Source organism: Nerophis lumbriciformis, linkage group LG16 (genome assembly GCF_033978685.3).
Source record: "Nerophis lumbriciformis linkage group LG16, RoL_Nlum_v2.1, whole genome shotgun sequence".
Classification (NCBI taxonomy): domain Eukaryota; kingdom Metazoa; phylum Chordata; class Actinopteri; order Syngnathiformes; family Syngnathidae; genus Nerophis; species Nerophis lumbriciformis.
In genome coordinates this window covers 19,091,109-19,104,598 of record NC_084563.2, presented here as the reverse complement: position 1 = coordinate 19,104,598, position 13,490 = coordinate 19,091,109, and the positions used below count along the sequence as shown (strand labels likewise).

At 39.2% G+C, this 13,490-nt stretch overlaps 1 protein-coding gene across 2 annotated transcripts in view; it reads left to right on the top strand.

Moving 5' to 3' along the window:
- gfra4b (GDNF family receptor alpha 4b) overlaps positions 1-13,490 on the top strand; it is a 133,925-nt gene that overhangs the window by 875 nt on the left and 119,560 nt on the right. The window lies entirely within an intron of this gene.

The following is a 13,490-nucleotide window of genomic DNA, read 5'->3' as shown; positions in this document are numbered from 1 at the left end:
CGTATTTTTCGGACTATATAAGTCGCAGTTTTTTTCCATAGTTTGGCCGGGCTCCAGTGCGACTTATATATGTTTTTTTCCTTCTTTATTGTGCATTTTCGTCAGGTGCGACTTATACTCCGAAAAATACGGTATTTGTTGTTTTAATAATGTTTCTGTAGGAGAACAAACATGACACAAAGCTTCCTCAGAAAACACTTAGTACATCCATATAGACCCACATTCAGAGACAGTGGCAAAATAGGCCAAATTATTAATAAAAAAAACAGTATATTTCATATTTTTTGTAACATTACACACGTTTGAACAGTAACACCGTGTTGGAATAAATGAAAGTAAAACACTGTACTTGTGCCAGCATTTTTTGAAACATGTCGCAGGCATCCAATTCCAAATGAGCTAATATTTGCAAAAAATAACAAAGTTTTCCAGTTCGAACGTTAAATATCCTGTCTTTGCAGTCTATTCAATTGAATATAGATTGAAAAGGATTAGCAAATCATTGTAAAGCACCACCTCAGAAAACACTTAGTACCACCATAATGACCGACATTCAGATACAGTAGCAAAGTAGGCCTAAGTATTCATTAAAAAACAATGCAGTTTTTTTTTTTTTTAAGTTTTTGGCCACTGTAACATTACACACAGTTTGAACAGTAACACTGTGTTGGAATAAATGAAAGTAAAACACTGTACTTTAATCAAGTGGTGTCTTTGGCGTAGTACAGTGATTCTCAGCAGGCTCCATCTAGTGGTACACAAAAGAATCACCTAATACCGGGGGTCTGCAACCCGTGGCTCTATTTTAGCGCCGCCCTCGTGGCTCCCTGGAGCTTTTTCAAAAATATATGAAAATGGAAAAAGACGGGGAAACAATATAATTTTGTTTTAATATGGTTTCTGTAGGATGGCAAAGATGACACAAATCTTCCTAATTGTTAGAAAGCCCACTGTTTAATATGTTTGTTTATGCTTCACTGATGAGATTATTTGGCGAGCGCCGTTTTGTCCTACTAATTTTGGCGGTCCTTGAACTCCCCGTCGTTGGTTTACGTGTACAACTTTCTCCGCCGCTGCCACAGAAAGACGTGTTTCATGCCACTCCTTTGTCTCATTTTGTCCACCAAATGTTTTATGCTGTGTGTGAATGCACAAAGGTGAGCTTTGTTGATGTTATTGACTTGCGCGGCGTGCTAATAATTAAAGTTAAAAGTTAAAGCACCAATGATTGCCACACACACACGAGGTGTGGTGAGGTTATCCTCTGCATTTGACCCACCACCCTCACCCCCTGGGAGGTGAGGGGAGCAGTGAGCGAAAGCGGGGGCCGCGCCCGGGAATCACTTTTGGTGATTTAATCCCCAATTCCAACCTTTGATGCTAAGTGCCAAGCAGGGAGGTAATGGGTCCCATTTTTATAGTCTTTGGTATGACTCGGCCGGGGTTTGAACTCACGACCTACCGATCTCAGGGCGGACACTCTAACCACTAGGCCTATCCATGCTAACATGCTATTTAGGCTAGCTGCGTGTACATATTGCATCATTATGCCTTGTTTGTAGGTATGTTTGAGCTCATTTAATTTCCTTTACTTATGTCCTCTGTGTATTTAATTTATATTTGCATGTGTCATGTGTCATATTGGCTGCGTTTCTGATTGTGTGCCATGTTGTTCCAGACCACAGCAAACATTACCATTCATCAATGGTTGATTTATACAGGCTCGTAAGGTAAAGTTTTGTACCTGACAAAAAAACCAAAAAAAAAACCTTATGTTGTTTCAGACCACAGCAAACGTTACCCAGCTTGCAAAGATTGTAATACATCCATTAGAAGAAGACCTTTCCTTTAACTTGGACACACACATCTATACTTTTGGCAGTTTTAAGCCAGTAATTTCCAGGAGTTTTCCAACCCAGTCTAAGACACTTACAATAACATCAACAAAGCTCACCTTTGTGCATTCACGCACAGTATAAAACGTTTGGTGGACAAAATGAGACAAAGAAGGAGTGGCATAAAACACGTCTTTCTGTGGCAGCGTCGGAGAAAGTGTTGCCTTCATAAGGCTTTTGGATTTTTTGTGGCTCCAGACAGACTAGTTTTTTGTATTTTTGGTTCAATATGGCTCTTTCAACATGTTGGGCTGCCGACCCCTGGCCTAAGTGTAACCCTGTGATGCACTCGAACGCAACCATGTCTTACACGAGTACAGCAAGCAATTCCCGTTATTAAGTATTCATGTCCTGCTGAGCTGTTTGTTCCAGTAAACAGTCCCAAAGTGGTAACATTACAGAGACCCCTGCTCTCTGTGTAACGGAAAGAAGGCGCGCTATTGATTTTGTAGGGGGTGTTAAGAGGGGGACCTGCTGTCGGCTTATTGTCTCCCCGGTCGCTACACCAGGGTGGCAACCTCACGCCTGTTAAAGTAATTGAAGTACACATCAGATACGCTTCCGATTGGCTTCCTCAGAACTTCTTGATCCGCATGTTTGGCACGGTTACAGATACAGCAGACAGATGCCTTCAAGGCGAACCTGCTGATTCATGTCAGGAAAGTATGTCTGTGCTCAATAAGAGCAAATGACTGACACGTTCCTTGACGGTGACCCCGCAAAGCCGTTTGCAGGACTCAAAGACAAAACCGCAAGCAAAGGATCAGAGCTTTAAGTTTGGTTGATTTGTTTGGGCTTGGATCGGGGGTCAGCAACCCGCGGCTCTAGAGCGGCATGCGGCTCTTTAGCGGCGCCCTAGTGGCTCCATAGAGTTTTAAAAAAAATGCATGGAAATGGAAAAAAAAAAATGGGGTGAAAAATGTTTTTTGTTTGAATATGGTTTCTGTAGGAGGACAAAGATGACACAAACCTTCCTAATTGTTAGAAAGCCCACTGTTTAATATGATTGCGCTACACTGATGAGAGTATTTGGCCAGCGCCGTTTTTGTCCTACTAATTTCAGCGGCCCCTGAACTCACCGTTGTGTGGACTGTGACTCGAGACTTTCTCCGACGCTGCCACATACAGACGTGTTTCATGCCACTCCTACTTTGTCTCATTTCGTCCACCAAACGTTTTATGCTGTGCGTGAATAGATAGAATAGAATAAAATAGAAAGTACTTTATTGATCCCTGGGGGAAATTCAGCACCACAGTTTGCTCACAATAGACAATAATAATTATAAACAATATAATATAATATAATATATATACTATAATATATAAATAATATAAATATATTCTACAATGCACAAAGGTGAGCTTTGTTGATGTTATTGACTTGTCGGAGTGCTAATCAGGCATATTTGGACAGTGCACGACTGCAAGCTAACCGATGCTAACATGCTATTTAGGCTAGCTCTATATACATATTGCGTCATTATGCCTCGTTTGTAGCTATATTTGAGCTGATTTAATTTCCTTTACTTATGTCCTCTGTGTATTTAATTTATATTTGCATGTCTCATGACTAGGGATGTCCGATATTATCGGCCTGCCGATATTATCGGCCGATAAATGCGTTAAAATGTAATATCGGAAATTATTGGTATCGTTTTTTTTTATTATCGGTATCGGTTTTTTTTTATTTTATTTTATTTTTATTTTTTTTTATTAAACCAACATAAAAAACACAAGATACACTTACAATTAGTGCACCAACACAAAAAACCTCCCTCCCCCATTTACACTCATTCACACAAAAGGGTTGTTTCTTTCTGTTATTAATATTCTGGTTCCTACATTATATATCAATATATATCAATACAGTCTGCAAGGGATACAGTCCGTAAGCACACATGATTGTGCGTGCTGCTGGTCCACTAATAGTACTAACCTTTAACAGCTAATTTTACTCATTTTCATTAATTACTAGTTTCTATGTAACTGTTTTTATATTGTTTTACTTTCTTTTTTATTCAAGAAAATGTTTTTAATTTATTTATCTTATTTTATGAATTTTTTAAAAAAAGTACCTTATCTTCACCATACCTGGTTGTCCAAATTAGGCATAATAATGTGTTAATTCCACGACTGCATATATCGGTTGATATCGGTTTTGCGTTTGATTTATCGGTAGAGTAGTGCGGGTGGAGGGTTAAAAGGTTGGAATGAAAAAAAAAAAATTATACAAAATTTTGAGAATTTTGGGTATTGTAGAACTATGAATGGGAATTTCCTAGAAATTTGGGAATTTTGGGAAAACTGCATTTTTGAAAATGTTGTTTCTAACAATTGTCCTAGATTAGGAGAGAAATGTGGGATATCGGTATCGGTAATTAAAGAGTTGGACAATATCGGAATATCGGGTATTGGCAAAAAGCCATTATCGGACATCCCTACTCATGACACATGATCGGTATGTTATATTGGCTGCATTTCTGATAGTTGTTTGTGTGCCATGTTGTTCCAGACCACAGCAAACGTTACCCAGCTTGCAAAGATTGTAATACATCCATTAGAAGAAGACAGCCTGCTGTTTCCTTAAACTTGGACACACACATCTATACCTTTGGCCGTTCTAAGCCAGTAATTACCAGGAGTTATCTCATCCTGTGAGAAGTTTTACTAATGTTTTCCAATGTTTTAAAAATGTGTAGAATAAATATTACATTTCAACATTTCGGTAACACTTTAGTATGGGGAACATATTCACCATAATGAGTTGCTTATTAACATGCAAGATAGTAATATTTTGGCTCTTAATTAGTCATTATTAAGTACTTATTAATGCCTTATTCTGCATGGCCTTATTATACAACCAGTAAGCCATTAACTAAGAGTCTTCCCTCAATAACCTCAGAATTATTGCTTATTGGTAACCCTAACCCTTATATGTCCAAATAACTCTAAATTAAGTCTGTTACTCAGAATATGTTCCCTATACTAAAGTGTCACCAACATTTCTGTCAACAAAGATTTGCATCAGCCTGCAAAACATAGTCATTTTGATAGTAGGCTAATATAGCATCATGTGTTGCCTTCATTATAACACTTACATAAGTCTTTTAATTTTTTGCGGCTCCAGACCGATTACTTTTTTGGTCCAATATGGCTCTTTCAACATTTTTGGGTTGCCGACCCCTGTCTTAGATCCACCGTAGGGTCAGTGGCCATACTGTGAGGGACAAAGTTTGTGGCCCTACTGTGAGGGACAGAGAGGTCTGTGGCCCTACTGTGAGGGACAGAGAGTTCAAACTGCATTGCTGGCTGTTGTGAAAAATGAAACGGATCCCCGGCAAGTAGTCCGGCCCGATGCAGGCTTTGATGTTATCTGCATGATAAATGTGCATCAGCGCTCATGTTGACAAATCCACACAGAAGCTGTAAATTATACAGTATTTTGTGCAATTCTAGGGACTTTGGGATTATTTTGGAGGCTTAGATAAGAGAGTACCCTGTGGATTTTAAAAGAAATTGCGGAAATAAGTTATATCGCGACCAATTCACTTGGAACTGCGACACTCATTTCCGACAAGGTTCCCTTGGTGCACGACTAAACAATCTATTTACTAGAATTTGCAATCCCGGTAGGAACTGCGAGTGAATGCCCTATGTGCCGAGCCGCCAAACCGCCGATACGCGTGAGTGGAACTGAAATGCTTGAAGGTTAAGGTGAGTGGAGTGTGTGGATGTTGGAATGGTTCAAATCGGTTGAGAAATGTGGGATATGGAGAGGTTTGTATATTGCCCATTCACTTTCAATGGAGGACAATTCCTGGTAATTCCAGGTCATCAGAGAATTTTCCGGGGAAACATGCTGGTGAATGTCCAGGGTGAGTGGAGTGTGTGGATATTGGAACAGTTTGAATCGGTTAAGAAATGTGAGATATGCAGTAGACTTTCCCATTTATTGTCAATGGGGGGAAAAAAATCCTGGAAATCCTGGGAAAAATGGGAATTTTGGGGAAGGGAAAACATGTTTTGTGTTTGATTTATTGGTAGAGTAGTGCGGGTGGATGGTTAAAAGGTTAGAATGAAAAAAAAATAATTACACAAAATTGAGAATTTTGGGCATTGTAGAACTATGAATGGGAATTTCCTGGAAATTTGGGAATTTCGGGAAAACTGTGAATTTTTGAAAATGTTGTTACTAACACAATTGTCCTAGATTAGGAGAGACATGTGGGATATGGAGAGGTTTGTATATTGCCCATTCACTTTCAATGGAGGACAATTCCTGGTAATTCCAGGTCATCAGAGAATTTTCCGGGGAAACATGCTGGCTTGAATGTCCAGAGTGAGTGGAGTGTGTGGATTTTGGAACGGTTTGAATCAGTTAAGAAATGTGAGATATGCAGTAGACTTTCCCATTTATTATCAATGGGGGGAAAAAAATCCTGGAAATCCTGGGAAAAATGGGAATTTTGGGAAAGGGAAAACATGTTTTGCGTTTGATTTATCGGTGGAGTAGTGCGGGTGGAGGGTTAAAAGGTTGGAATGAAAAAAAAATAATGACACAATATTCTGAGAATTTTGGGCATTTTAGAACTATGAATGGGAATTTCCTGGAAATTTAGGAATTTCGGGAAAACTGTGAATTTTTGAAAATGTTGTTACTAACACAATTGTCCTAGATTAGGAGAGACATGTGGGATATGGAGATGTTTGGATATTGCCCATTCATTTTCAATGGAGGACAATTCCTGGTAATTCCAGGTCATCATAGAATTTTCCGGGGAAACATGCTGGTGAATGTCCAGGGTGAGTTGAGTGTGTGGATGTTGGAACGGTTTGAATCGGTTAAGAAATGTGAGATATGCAGTAGACTTTCCCATTTATTGTCAATGGGGGAAAAAAATCCTGGAAATCCTGGGGAAAAATGGGAATTTTGGGAAAGGGAAAACATGTTTTGCGTTTGATTTATTGGTAAAGTAGTGCAGGTGGATGGTTAAAAGTTTGGAATGAAATTTTGAGAATTTTGGGCATTGTAGAACTATGAATGGGAATTTCCTGGAAATTTGGGAATTTCGAGAAAACTGAATTTTTGAAAATGTTGATACTAACACAATTGTCCTAGATTAGGAGTGTGCAAACTACGGCCCGCGGGCCAAGTGAGGCCTGCCAGTGTGTTCTATTTGGCCCGCGAGACGTCCGGAGTTTAAAAGGCATCTAGCCTATGGGGTTTTTCCCCATCCATCCATCCATTCATTTTCTACCGCTTGTCCATTTTGGGGTTGTGGGGAGGGCTGGAGCCTATCTCAGCAGCATTCGGGCGGAAGGCGGGGCACACCCTCGACAAGTCGCCACCTCATCGCAGGGCCAACACAGATAGACAGACAACATTCACAATTAATTTTAAATATCTGACAAAACATAATCGCTTCACATTTTCCACCATCTTGTGGCCAACGTGAGTAATTCAGGTCAATGACCAAGAAATGTGATTTGAAATGAACACAGCACAACATTTACTTATATGACCCAATCCGGACAAACTTCCCTAGTCATGGCACAAAAAAAATTAATTGCAACCAACACAGAAAGTCAACACACATGCTCCACCATCTTGTGGCCAATGTGATTAATTCAGGTCAATGACCAAGAAATGTGATTTGAAAGGAACACAGCACGACATTTACTTATATGACCCAATCCGGACAAACTTCCCTAGTCATGGCACAAAAAAATAAATAATTTCAAACCAACACAAAAAGTCAACACACATGTTCCACCATCTTGTGGCCAACGTGAGTAATTCAGGTCAATGACCAAGAAATGTGATTTGAAATGAACACAGCACGACATTTACTTATATGACCCAATCCGGACAAACTTCCCTAGTCATGGCACAAAAAAAATTAATTTCAAACCAACACAAAAAGTCAACACACATGTTCCACCATCTTGTGGCCAACGTGATTAATTCAGGTCAATGACCAAGAAATGTGATTTGAAATGAACACAGCACGACATTTACTTATATGACCCAATCCGGGCAAACTTCCCTAGTCATGGCACAACATTTTTTTTTATTTCAAACCAACACAAAAAGTCAACACACATGTTCCACCATCTTGTGGCCAACGTGAGTAATTCAGGTCAATGACCAAGAAATGTGATTTGAATTTAACACAGCACGACATTTACTTATATGACCCAAATCCGGACAAACTTCCCTATATAGTCATGGCACAAAACAAATCAATTTCAAACAGCAGTCAACACACATACAAAAACACAGTCAACACACATGATCAAACATTACACAAACTGCTCACTGAACTTCGTGGATATTATAAAAATTAAAACAAATTCACCATAAAAAAAGTCATAATTGGAACACTTTAAAGCCATTAAAATGCAAAACAAAAGTAAAAAGTAATAGGTGGATAAATGACACAATATGTTACTGCATACGTCAGCAGACTAAATTTGGAGCCTTTGTTTGCTTACTTACTACTTAAGGAGAAGATGTTCAATGTTATTTAATGCCAAAATTGGTCTTCAATGGCATTAAGAAATATATTTAACGTATCATAAGATTTTTTGTTAAAGTAATGGCAATAATATCAATTTTTTTGTGGTCCCCTTTATTTAAGAAAGTATGGATAAACATGTTGGTACTAGGGTTGTACGGTATACCAATACTAGTATAGTACTGTCTCTGAAATGTACCGGTCCCGCACCCCCCGGCCCCCCCGCCGTCATCACCTCGTGTCATTGTTGGATTTACGAGCAAAGGAGCATGTTCGGCAGCGCACAATCACGGAGTACTTACAAGCAGACACAGTGTGTAGACGGAAAAGGGAGAACGGACGCATTTTGGCTTAAAAACTAACGATAAAGGTGAAGTTATAACACTGAAACGCCCTCAGGAAGAGGTGCTTTAAAACATGGCTAGCTAGCTAGCGGCTAACATCCATCCGCCGTCGGCAGTGTTTTAGCTACTTCTAAATCACTAATCCTCGTCTCCATGGCGACAAATAAAGTACGTTTCTTACAAGTAGCATTATCACTGGAGGACGAGGAATAGCTAAACATGCTTCACTACACCAGCGTCACAATGTAAACAAACGCCATGGGTGGATCTACACCTGACATCCACTGTAATGATACCAAGTACAGGCACGTATCTAGTCGATACTACTATGATTACGTCGATATTTTTTGGCATCACACCATCTTCTTTCGTTTAAACATTTTTTATATTATGTTTATAAACTCAGGAAATATGAGGACTTTGAATATGACCAATGTATGATCCTGTAACGACTTGGTATCAAATTGACACCCAAATTTGTGGTATCAACCAAAACTAATGTAAAGTATCAAAGAAGAGAAGAATAAGTGATTATTACATTTTAACAGAAGTGTAGATATAACATGCTAAAAGAGAAAGTAAGCAGATATTAACAGTAAATGAACAAGTACAAACCCTGTTTCCATATGAGTTGGGAAATTGTGTTAGATGTAAATATAAACGGAATACAATGATTTGCAAATCCTTTTCAACCCATATTGAATTGATTGCACTACAAAGACAAGATATTTGATGTTCAAACTCATAAACTTTATTTTTTGCAAATAATAATTAACTTAGAATTTCATGGCTGCAACACGTGCCAAAGTAGTTGGGAAAGGGCATGTTCACCACTGTGTTACATGGCCTTTCCTTTTAACAACACTCAGTAAACGTTTGGGAACTGAGGAGACACATTTTTTAAGCTTCTCAGGTGGAATTCTTTCCCATTCTTGCTTGATGTACAGCTTAAGTTGTTCAACAGTCCGTTGTGGTATTTTAGGCTTCATAATGCGCCACACATTTTCAATGGGAGACAGGTCTGGACTACAGGCAGGCCAGTCTAGTACCTGCACTCTTTTACTATGAAGTCACGTTAATTTAAAAAAAAAAAAAAGTTTATCAGTTTGAACATCAAATATCTTGTCTTTGTAGCATATTCAACTGAATATGGGTTGAAAATGATTTGCAAATCATTGTATTCCGTTTATATTTACATCTAACACAATTTCCCATCTCATATGGAAACGGGGTTTGTAGATTAATAATTAATTTTCTACCACTTGTTCTTAATAATGTTGACAAAAAAATTGAATGATAAATGACACAATATGTTACTGCATATGTCAGCAGACTAAATTAGGAGCCTTTATTAGTTTACTTAGTACTAAAAGACAAGTTGTCTTGTATGTTCACTATTTTATTTAAGGACTTAACTGCAATAAGAAACATATGTTTAATGTACCCTAAGAGTTTTTGTTAAAATAAACCCAATAATGCAATTTTTGTGGTCCCCTTTATTTAGAAAAGTACCGAAAACTACCGAAATAATTTTAGTACCAGTACCACGACCAAAATATTGGTATCGGTACAACCGTAGTCCCGACTTAAGTCGAAACATTGTGGCAATGAAATAGTGTGTTTCTAAGAGTAAGGCCACCATGTTGGCGGAGTGTGGCATTTATACCATTTGCCATCCAACACTTGCCACAATTAGTTTCCCCTGTGCCAGCACCTGGCCATGGTCCAACTGTATTTTTGGACTTTATGACTTCGACATTGTGGGATGTGACCTGTGTCTTTAATGGTGATAGATAAGCACCGCAGAACACGCCGTTACCGAGCATATTGGCTTGACCTCCTGTAAGGCATTCGCCATGAATTTTGACGGAGGCAGGCGGCCTCCCAGCTTCGCCACAAGGAACCACGGCAATTACAGTCCTTCTAGAAACGGCGGTCAGCTCAAACGTCACATTTTCAAACCGGTTAAAACTCAGACCCTAAAATGACATATTTTGATTGCAAAAGCCTCTAACTGTGCCGGAACATTTAAAATATGCTACAAAAAAACAATTTAGCCATCAAACAACACAGCTTGTACTCAGTGTATGAACCATGAATTGATTACGTGGACCCCAACTTAAATAAGTAGAAAAACGTATTCGGGTGTTACCATTTAGTGGTCAATTGTACGGAATATGTACTGTACTGTGCAATCTACTAATAAAAGTCTCAATCAATCAATCCTCCCAGCCATCATTACACAATGGACGGAAAAATACGCTCAGTGTGAGTTTCTGCACCATTGCTTGAATTTATTTAGCCTATCACGTCGCTTTCATGCCCAGTGCCATTTTTACGAGGACTGGAGTTGAATCCAGACTCACACTGCAAAGACTGATATCTAAGTAAAGTTAAATATCTCAAATAAGGGTGATATTTGCTTATTTTCTGTATGATAAGATCATTCTTCTCACTAAGCAGATTTTATGTTAGAGTGTTTTACTTGTTTTAAGGGTTTTGGTCCTAAATTATCTAAATTACAGCTTGTTGCTGAGATTGTATGACCTATATTGAGTAAAACATGCTTGAAACTAGAATATCAACTGTTGCAAAGCTGTGTCATCAACACTCACAAGTACAAAACTACTTTTTCAAAGTAATAATTTCTTATTTCAAGCATGCAAAAAAACCACAATTGTGTCTCATATTAAAACAGATGAGAGCCAAATGGACTTTGCAGTTTTATTTTCATTGAAACAATAGAAAAGATGTACTCACATAGTAGTACACTTATTAGTGAGAATATACTTATTTTAAGGTAGTTTTTGGGTTCATTGAGGTTAGCTAATTTTACTTGTTTTGGAAAGTCTTGACAAGCCAAATTTTCTTGTTCTATTGGCAGATAATTTTGCTTAGTACAAATAAAATACCCCTCATTTTTGTATTTTTTTTTTGTTTTGTTTTTGAACACTGACTTTTTGCAGTGCAGAAATGTTCTAATCCAGGGGTGTCAAACTCATTTTAGATCGGGGGGGGGGGGCACATGGAGAAAACTCTACTCCCGAGTGGGCCGGACTGGTAAAATCTCGTCACGATAACTTCACAATAAAGACAACTTAAGATTGTTTTCTTTGTTTAACCTCTTAAGGCCCAAGCTGTTTGTTTGCATGTTTTTTTTTTTTATTTCTCTTTGCTATTTGGGCTTATTGGACCCTAATTAGAATAAAAACTAAAAATCATCTTTTGATATGATGTACTTAGTCCGTAAGTGCACAAACGTGTACTTCATGTGTAGTGACATGCAAATTTTTATTTTTACACTTTTTTTTCTCCAAATTCCATTGTATGTTATACTCTTCTGACACCACCAGATGGCAGTATAAGTGTCCATATGTCAGCATAAGACCCCAATTCAGTAGTATACACAATTTTGGAAATAAGAGCTAAAAAGGTGCTGTCCACGCATGTGGCCACTAAGGCCTTTAGTTAAGCCAGCACAACCTGCTATCCTGTGCCAGAACGTAGTGACCTGTTCCTGTGCAGTAAGCCGCAATTCTCCCAGCTACATGCATACTCTCTCTCTGTGTTTCTCCCCCTCCGTGTCGATTGGTCTCGTGTCCCCCTTGTCGTCTTCCAGCAGCATTCCTCCGTTTTTGAAAAAGCTCCAGGGAGCCACTAGGGGGGCGCTAAAATAGAGCCGCGGGTTGCCGAGCCCCGGTATTACGTGATTCTTTTGTGTACCACTAGATGGAGCCTGCTGAGAATCACTGTACTACGCCAAAGACACCACTTGATTAAAGTACCGTATTTTCCGCACTATAAGGCGCACCGGATTATTAGCCGCACCTTCTATGAATTACATATTTCATAATTTTGTCCACCAATAAGCCACCCCGGACTAAAAGCCGCGCCTACGCTGCGCTAAAGTGAATGTCAAAAAAACGCTGCGCTAAAGTGAATGTCAAAAAAACAGTCAGATAGTTCAGTCAAACTTTAATAATATATTGAAAACCAGCGTTCTAACAACTCTGTCCCAAAATGTACGCAAATGTGCAATCACAAACATAGTAAAATTCAAAATGGTGTAGAGCAATAAATAGCAACATAATGTTGCTCGAACGTTAATGTCACAACACACAAAATAAACATAGCGCTCACCTTCTGAAGTTATTCTTCATTCGTAAATCCTTCGAATTCTTCGTCTTCGGTGTCCGAATTGAAAAGTTGCGCAAGCGTGGGATCCAAAAATGGCCGGCTCCGCCTCGTCGAAGTCATCGGATTCAGTGTCGCTGTTGTTGTGCAGCAGTTCTGTGAATCCTGCCTTCCGGAAAGCTCGGACCACAGTTCTGCCCAGGCATTTACGATCCACTGGCAGATGTTGGCGTATGTCGACCGGCGCTATCTGCCCGTCTTAGTGAAGGTGTGTTCGCCTTCGGAGCTGTGTGAAAAAAGCCACCCGGCCTCTTCGCGTAAACTTCCCTTAACCACTCGCTCATCTTTTCTTCATCCATCCATCCCTTCGAGTTAGCTTTTATGATGACGCCGGCTGGAAAGGTCTCTTTTGGCAAGGTCTTCCTTTTGAATATCACCCTGGGTGGAAGTTAGCATGGCAAGCTAGAACCACAGTGAAGGATGACTTCTCATTCTCTGTGGTGCGAATATTCACCGTACGTGCTCCCGTTCCACAGTGCAGTTCACAGGAATATCAGTTGCTGTGAAATACGGTAGTAATCCGTGTGCGGATGGAGAGA